This window comes from Tympanuchus pallidicinctus, unplaced genomic scaffold (genome assembly GCF_026119805.1).
Source record: "Tympanuchus pallidicinctus isolate F22 unplaced genomic scaffold, pur_lepc_1.0 scaffold3, whole genome shotgun sequence".
NCBI classification, from domain to species: Eukaryota; Metazoa; Chordata; class Aves; order Galliformes; family Phasianidae; genus Tympanuchus; species Tympanuchus pallidicinctus.
This window is the reverse complement of record NW_026294747.1, coordinates 52401157-52410488: the sequence shown is the minus strand read 5'-3', so window position 1 is coordinate 52410488 and position 9332 is coordinate 52401157.

The window sequence follows — 9332 nt, the reverse complement described above, 5'->3', positions numbered from 1 at the left end:
TGCTGCCATTTCTCTACCTTCTGAGAAATGTGCAGTGTTAATCCTGCAAGACATACATGCTTCCTAATTTAAATGGTTCCCTTTTTCCTGGATCCTGAGCAGAAAATGCAAAAGCAGAAGCTGAAAAACAAGCTGCCGCCTTCCTTTGTGTTTTCTTTTTCCCACAGCCAAGACACAATCTCCTCTTAAATACAGAACAAACTGAAATCTGGTAATTAACTTGATGATGAATTCTGGAGTGTGATCTGAATAACTGTACCGGCAAAACAGTCACTGTGGTTATAAAGGATGTAGTGAAACTTGTCTTTATGGTATGCTCTCGGTAACATAAAAAAGCTCAAAGTCTTTATGTGTGTGTGGTTGAAACTTTTTACTTCGACTTTGAACTATTAGCGTGAAAATTGGATGGCACTGAAACTGAGGAAGGTTTTAAGTTACTTTTGTGTTTTTGAAGTGAATAACTGCTGCCATGGGCACTCCATAAGGAGCAGTGCAGTGCACCCTACCACTGAAATGTGTTTCTTTTCGCTGGCTGCAATAGATGGACCCAAAGCTGTTCTGCATACCTTTCAGCTGATAGTGCAAGCGTGACATTGTACCACATGCATTTCCACAAGTGGCAAACCAGCATACTCATGGCCACATTCCCAAAGACCATAAGATCCAATGGGACAGCTGTAGGACTGGTGGCCTAGAAGGCACAGAATACATAACACTCACAGCTGCTGCCGTGACCATCCTGTAACATGACAGAAACAGAGTCAGCAGTCATTTATGAGGCAGAACATTGCTGTCCCTGCAGATGGCCTCTGGTTTCTGGGTGTATTTAAGGCACTGGTTCTGCCTTACAAAGCCCTAAAACATTGGAGAACCGTTTATCTGTGTCATTGGCAGCCAGCTGTTTTTCTCTCATAGCATAATTGAAGGAGCAGGTGGCAGGGCGTTCTCCAGAGCTGCAGGGCTTGTTTTCTGTCATCATCTGAAATAGCTTGAATTTGGTAATTTCTTGTGCACAAAGCATCTGTTTGTTAGCTTTCTTTTGAAGAAAATGAAAATAATTTCCTAGCAAGATGGAGGACAGAAAGGAGAGGCTGGAGAGGTCTAGATGCCTGTTAAGATTATTATTCCAAGGCTTCTTGGAGTTTGTTGTACTGCTAATAATTTTAACGTACTTAGAGTTAGAGGCAGGCTTCTTTTAGATAATTTGGGATACAAACAAATACATATGTGCTTGTCTATTGGCTATGTTATTCCCCATGGCCATAAAAATGTTGGGTAGATTGGGAAGAATAAGGCTTGGTTCTTCTGTTTCTTGTTGTTATTCATTGCTGTGCTATAAAGTTTACCAGCTGCAATAAAAAAGGAGTCCAATGACTTGCTGCAATCCCCTAAAGCCAGTTTGGCCTGGTTGTGCATTTATGCCTGCTGGATAAAGCTGAAAGTTAAGTGTGTAAGAGTGCCTTGTTATTCTTTGTTTGCTTTCCACCTGTTATTGGCTTTTGTAGATCTGTTAAATTCTTTAGGCAAGTATCACTGTTCACACACTATGAAGTTGTTGCAGTATTTTAGTGTGGTAGGGGAAGGTCGCTGTGTGCCTCAGGAATCTCAGCTGTTGGCAGAGGAGATACATTGAATCAAACCAGCCCAAATAGTGGCAGTAACATCAGCAACAAAAGCAGAAAGTCCAAGCTGTGTTTAAGTGGTGAATGTTTCACTTTAGAGCCTGGATTTTTCAGGGAATGGACCATGGTGACTTTAGTTTACCTTGGGGTGGCGGAGCACGAACTTCCGTGGCACAAGATGTACTTTATATCACACTGCTGCCTCAGTGGGTGAAGGCTGAGTGTGCCCATGGTCACTCAATCTCCCCAGCTCTTTGCTTTTTGTTTTTAATCCACATGTCTGTATTGGCACACGGTCTTGGAAATGCAGTGATTAGGTAACTGCATGCAGATGCAGAGAGTACAATTTTATTATTTGCTACAGCAAACAGGAATAAAAGGTTTAAGTAGTAAAAGGGGCTGTAGTGATGTGATCTCCCCTGCAGAGTCATTCTGGGAATGCAGTTGGTATCACAGAATCACACATAGGATTACAGAATCGCGGTTGAGGGGTTGGAAGGAATCTCAAGAGATCATCGAGTCCAACTCCTCTGCCAGAGCAGGTTCCCTGCAATGGGTCACACAGGTAGGTGTCCAGTCAGGTCTTGAATATCTCCATAGGAGACCCCATAACCTCTCTGGGCAACCTGTTCCGATGCTCTGTCACCCTTTCTGCAAAGATTTTCTCCACATGTTAGTACAGAACTTCCTTGGTTCAAGTTTTTAGGCCATTACTTGTCTCATCGCTATGCACCACAGACAGGAGCCTGGCCTCATCCATTTGCCTCCCACCTCCCTTTAGGTATTTATAAACATTAATTAATTCCCCCTTTAGTTTTCTTTTTCCCCAGGCTGAACAGTCCCATGTTTCTCAGGCTTTCCTCCAGGTCCTTCATCACCTTTGTGGCTCTTCGCTGAACAGTTATATTGTTGTAAGTTCTTCTGTGAACTTAATTCCAAGTGTTCAGCCATATCACTGGCCACTTCAAGCATAATTCAGATAAGGTGACCTTATTTAAGGCATGTTTCTGTTATGTTAAAAATGAGATTATTCTCTTTTTTTTTTCTTTCACATCGTCTTAAATTATTTTATGTCCTCAATAGCATTATGAGAGTGCCTTGCAGTCATTACTTGTTCAATCCATAGCACTGTTTCATGGGGGACTGGTATGCATAATTCCTCTCCACTCTGATTTACAACTAGGAAGAGATACAGGCTTTTGAAAATTTCATTAAGCTTAAATTTGTTCCGTTTTCCCAGGTTCCCTCAATTTTAATTATTATAATTGTTTAACATGTTGTCTTCATGATGAGAAATTGGAAATCTTTCTCTGAAGAGACTAACAAGCAATGGAAGCCCCTGGGTGTTTTGCCTCTTAGGCCCAAGATTTAGAACTCAAAATAGTTAAATCTGGGAAGACGGGAGAAGTTTGTTGCTCTGTGGGTAGGTAGAGTTTGTTTTCTCTTTTTATCAGGAACAAGGAATCAAACTCTGAGGAGGGAGGTTTGATTCTGGCTTTTTCAAATGTTCAGGTTAATAATATTTAGCTGTAGGAGTGAAACTCATTTCTAGAAGGTGTTTCTTCACTCTGCCTACCAGGGATTAAATAGAACAGTTTGTTTTCACTTGGAACAGCTGACTGCCTTCAATCCCATGCTCTCCTTCATTAGCCACAACATTTACAGATCGAAAAGAATAAATGGTTGCTAACCCAGGGCATGCACTCCTACCTGTAAGTTCTTTTATAGCTATATTTTATTACTAACAAGGCATCAGAGAAGGGATGGAATGAAAAGTACACTCGTGCACAGCTCTTAATCAACTCAGGGCCCTGAATTAGAAGGCTTCTTCCACATATCATCTGAGCATTTCTGCTTATACAACACCTGCAGCCTTTTTATCACCACGATATCTGCAGATCCCTTAAAGATATTTGTCCTCATTAAGACAGGAATGAGTCCTTTCATGCATATTTGCATCAACTGGAGTTATTGCATATTGAGTGGATTTTTGGGTGCGAGAGCAGGAGTTACATCAGTACCTGCAAACCAGCTGTGCTGCAGGTGAAATGAGGGCTGGGCGCCTGGGACAGCAGGAAGCAGATTCTTGTTGGAGCATGCAGGGAGCAGCAGGGATCCCAGCTCCAGGATCCCCACTGGCACAGCCCATGAGAACATACAGCCCATGAGAACATACCTCTGATCCTAGGAGCTACACCAAAAGTAAGCACATCGCAAAAAGAGGCTAGATGTGTTCTGATTCCTCAGGCTCATCAAAGGGTCATGTCCCACACTTCACAAATGGAAAGGAAATATTGGGGATCAATCTGCAAAGGAGGCGCAGGAGAGTTTACCATCCAGGAACATGAAAAGGACTAGAGATGGAGGCTGTTCACTTCCTGCCCTCAGTTCAAGCAGGGGGAGAAAGGCAAGGCAGAGATTTGATATGTTATGGGAAACGGTATGTGGAGCATAAGATACAAAAGAGATGGGAATTTGCCTTAGCATGTGCACTTACATGTTTTAATCAGTTCCAGACATTTTTTCATGGAAAATCCAAAATTGTCAAGATTATGAAATGGAGCCGATTCACGTTCAAGGGTGCGTCGAGTTACTCATCATTGGAGTAGGAGCACTGAAATCTTCCTAAGGATTCTTTCTGACAACATATTTTCATTTTCTGTTCAGAGGTGGAGAAGAAGCCACAAGCCACAGATGTTCATAGTTTATATTAATTATGAATTCTCTTCAGTTTCAGAAGAGCTGTTGTAACTACTACAAATGAAGTCATCGCCCAGAGGCCAAAATTAAATCCATAGGCTTCCTGTGCAATGCGATGGGAAAGGCAGAAGCTTTGACAGAGTCCAGGACACTTACAGGATGCTGAGGGAGCTGCTGGGAGTTAGCTAATAGCAAAGCAAGTATGAGAATGACTCTGAAAACCCATCCCACACTTCAGGCAGGGCTACAAATGATGTACCTTGAGTTATGTGCCATACAGAATCTAGCTGAAATCCCAATGATAGTTGGGATTACAAATAATTGGGAAGAGTTCACCTTTTCACAGGGCATCTGCCCACTGTCATTGTAACTGTCTACCACATAGAGCTCTTGCCTGGAAAGGGGCTTTCTAAGCCTTTTTTAAAATATGATCACTGATATTAATTCACTATCATTATAGTTCTCTTCACTGCAGGTAAATAGAGAACATCCACAGTATCACAGAGAACCTTCTCCTTTCATTCTGCTGAAAGTACCAGTGAGACATCTCCTTCAGTCTTCCATCTTTGGGATGCTATGTGCTCTGTGTCCTGGGGCTGGGTCTCAGGAAAAGGCCAGGTGCTCTCAGTGATTCTCACAACAGCTTGCATTACCAACTGCACCATTTTGCAGATAATGCAGCCCATGTATCCCAGGGCAAATCAGAACCAGTATAACCAGTATTTTGAATGGAAGCAGTGCTGCAGACTCTCGCTCTGAGGGTTGTGTGATCATTGCTGTTTTTCTTAATTGTGAAGAAAGTGCTCAGGATTATGTGGGTGTATGCGATATTCCCTCAAATGTAAATTAAGCTTTAAAAATATCATCGTGAAGTGAGCAATTAAAATTTTAGTGGCGGATGATTTAAAATATGTAGGAGGATTTAGTGTCTCGCCCTCAGACATCCAAGTCCTTAAGTCAAGTGCATTGTCACGATGGATCCGTTCTAGAATATTTACTTGGCTTGCCAGAAATGGGACTCAGAGGGATCCACTGGGCTCAATTCAAGGAAACAACCAGTAAATCTCCTACTGTGGCAACTGCCTGACCCCATGGTTGTCTGAAAATTCCTGCCACCTTCTCATTTGTCCTGGCAGTGGCACAGGGCACTGAGCAGAAATGCCCAAGGATGCCCAGGCAGCAGTGACAGGTAAGGCCAGGATCTCAGCTGAATCCTCCTGTGGTTCAGACACACAGCAAACACAAGACCTCACTCCATCTGAAACCTTTGGGAGCTCATTTGGCCAGGTATGCTTGGTGCCTCGTGGCACCGAGTTTGTCTCTGTTAACAGAAATATTCAAATATTCACCTAGAGGGTGAGAAATCTAAATTCAGTTATAGCTGTGCTAGGTGATGAACTGAGAGGTATTGGGAGTTCCAGTTCTTGTGTTGGAGCCCCCTGAATCCTGCCTTTGGATGGAATGAAAGTTAAGCAGCTGAAGGTTTAGACTCAGGGTGTGTAAGTGGTTGGAGCCGGCCAAGGACAAAGATTGCTGATTCACAGAGCTGTGGTGCAGCTGTGCTTAAAGCACAGAGAAGAAGCAGGAGTTCTGCGTTAATTTGCCTGCACACCTCCTAATACCACCCTCGTGATCTGCTACGGTTGCTGCGAAGCAAGCAATGAAATGGGATGTATAGAAAGAGAAGCATTCATTATGGAGGGAATGGGAGACTGCTTATGTGTTTGATCACTGTATTTCTGGAAAGAAAAAAGTCATTAACCAAACTTGGCTGGAGGAACTTGCAATGTAGGTTCAACTGCTGAGAAGCCGTGTTCTCAGGATTGTTTTGTTTTGCCCCTTTATTGTGCTAGAAACTACATCCTGCTGATGAAGGAGCTTTTAAAACCAGCTCAGCCAGGCTGGTCTAAGGAAGGCTAAACAGTGTTCATGAAAGGATTGCAGTTGTCATGCTCCCCCATCTTAAATTTTGCTTTTTTTCTGCCTAATCTCATGTTTTCCTCTTATGTCTTGCAGATTGAAGATGCTTACTATATGTAATGTAGCTTTGCCATATGTGGCTGTCCTGCTGTCCTCCTCTATCTATGTATAGATGCATGTGTATGCATGCACACCTCTTTTAGTATGCTTTCTTACCATTAGCTCTTTCTGCTTTCTCATCTGCTTTTGTTTGCTGGGAACCTACCCAGGTCTCACCTAGGACAGAACTCTGATTTTTTCTGGTGAACCTGGACTTTGTTAAGACACTGGAGATGCACACTGCCCAGTTGCTTGTGAACATACCATATGTCCTTGGATGAGCGTGGGGATAATTATCCAATGTCATTTACACAATCAAATCATAAACAAATCCTAGCCAAAATGATTAAGTCTGTAGATAGAATCACAGATTTCTGCACATCATTCATATGAAAATAGAGCTGACCCTTCTGTCCTAGAGAACTTTGCAGTCTGAGTCCACAGGCTTTGAGTTCCATGGTAATGCCAGCTTGCTCTGTGTCGTATCCAAAGAAAAACAGAGAGAGCAAGACAAACTCAAAGTAAAGCTAGCAGCCCTCTTTCAAGTGCAGATTTAATAAGAACACCTTCTTAGCTCAGCAAGATCTCTGCCCTTCCTCAAAACACTCAGTAGAGCAGAACCAGGACTTTTATTTTGAGAAAGAAATGGAATATGAATGGTGCACGGGGCTGTTCATCATGCTGCTATTGCACACCATGTACAGCAAAATCTTGGCACACTGTGCTTTGCTCAAGTGGCTGACCGTAGTGTTTAGCTAAGTAACAACTGCCTGAGAGATTTTTAATGAAAATGCTGTGTTTTTTCTATTACTTAACAAGCTACTTTGATTTTTTTAACAGTGCTTGGAAAAACCACACTGCAGGATGTCAGACTCTCTTACCATGAGCTCAGTGTCTGCTGAGGTGCAGTCCACAGCACCCCAAGAACACAAGTAGATCAGTCCCTGAACTAAAATGCAGTTGTTTTTGTCAGAGCATTCCAAACACTTGCAGAAACACGGGAAATTGGAATAAATCTCAAATCCAAACCTCAGATCGTGTAAGCCTGGCCAAGTTTTATTAGTTGTATCCCTGAACCTGGGCCATGTCTTCAACAAGTCTGATATGACACAGCTTTTGACTTAAACGGTTTAAAAGCATAAATTTAAAATGCTTGTACAAATAATTACTTATTGCCTTCTGGTTTCAGCTGCATTTTTGGCCACAGACAGTTACTAATATAAATGCTCTTTTCATACAGAGATGGAGGAAGCTTGTGTGTGGGTGGCCCTTGGGAAAAAAAGAATGAACACTTGCTTTCTTAGTGTTGAAATACTTTCTGCAGAGATGGTGAAGGTAAGAACAATAAACAGATTGAGATGTAAGAGAAATTATTTAGGTCCAGCTTTAGAATTGCTTAATGGGCCTCCAGGGCTCTCCTAGTTCCAAATAAAGCTCAGAGGAGCCAGAAGTTCTTAACACCTCTGAAAGGCATTTTGCTGTTACCAGGAGGTGAAAACCTTATAAAGGTATTTGTTCTCTCTGAGCTTCTATATGAATAACACATAGAAGTTGATCCTTTGTAGATCAACTGATGAGAAGTGCCAGAAGAGCTATGTTCCATCAACACCTCAGGTGTACTTCTGAATAATTTCCATGTTGCCTTTCAGATCCAGAAAGTTTCTCACCCCTCTACAAAAACATTTTGTTGAAACCATTGATGTATCCTTGCTGACAAAATCTGAAGTATTAACTTGATAAAATAAAACTGATGCTTTGTAAGAGCTGTTTTCAAGCTCTTCCTCATATAACTAAACAGTGCTCAAAAGAAAAGTGTAGGAAGTACAAGATTATTACAACATCTCCTCCCATTGTACTGGAAAACTGATGTCAAACTCATATTCATGTCTTCTAGCTATGCCAAAACAGTAAAAGCCACTGCACCAGAGTGTGCGTGTATCATGTATTTGGCATCTGACTGCTTCAAAGAAGTACAAAAACAAAGCAGAGGATCATCGTGAAGATGATAGCAGGGAAGGTTTCAGGAGAAATCCGTGCTAACAGATACTGACCCACTGACAGCAAATCCAAACTTCACATGGCAAAGGCCACATGGCCAGCATCTGTAGTGGTCACCTCCTAGGGCGGCCCTGGGGTTAGGAGGTGGCCCTGACTGGGCTGGGAGAGGTGTCCATATGGCACAGGTACCCATGTGGAAGAGGTGTCCTTGTGAGAGAGCTGTCCTTGTACCAACCCCTCTGCACACCCAGGCTTGCTGCAGGGCAGGAGCAGGACCTGGTGTGGAGACTTCAATTCTTGCTGCCCTGTGCTGTCTGTTCTGAGTTGTGCGTATGACCAGCCCAGTAAAGATGGCAGAAATTCATGAAGGAAACTGTTTAAGGAACAAGCAGGGCTGGATCACAGCTTGCTTCCAAAGGAGGCTTCAAACATCTGAATAGAGCTCCATGGCATTTCACCTGAGAAAAGGTTGGTATAAAGAACCTGGCTGGCAGAGGAGTGCGAAGTTTGCTTTAAGAAACAAAAACCACAGGACAGAATTTGCAGACTGAGGGCTAAAGGGTGGGCAGCTGCAAAATGTTATCTAAAAGAAGCCAGTGAAAAGATATGGAATGGCTTTTTAATTACTCTGTCTGGGAAAAGATTATACAGAGATTAAGGGAAGGGCATGTTTGCAGAGATAATACAAACTGAGGAACAGCCAAGAGATCAGAGGTTGCTGTAAGTCTCACCAACTAGCCTGTACCTCTCACCCATGAAGGCACACAGTGCAGCTCCATCTAGAGCCAATGCTGCCAGTACAACACAGGCAGGCTTTACCTCCACTCTGGGCAAGTGCTGTAGTTACAGGGAGCAGAGCAAGGACACGTGGGTGGAGAAAGTACCCCAAAACAATGAATTAGAAATGCTGAGATCTTCTGGTTAGGTGTCTTGTTGTTGTTGTTGTTTATGCTTGGGTTTTTTTTTCTTTTGTGATGTTTATGCTTATGTTTA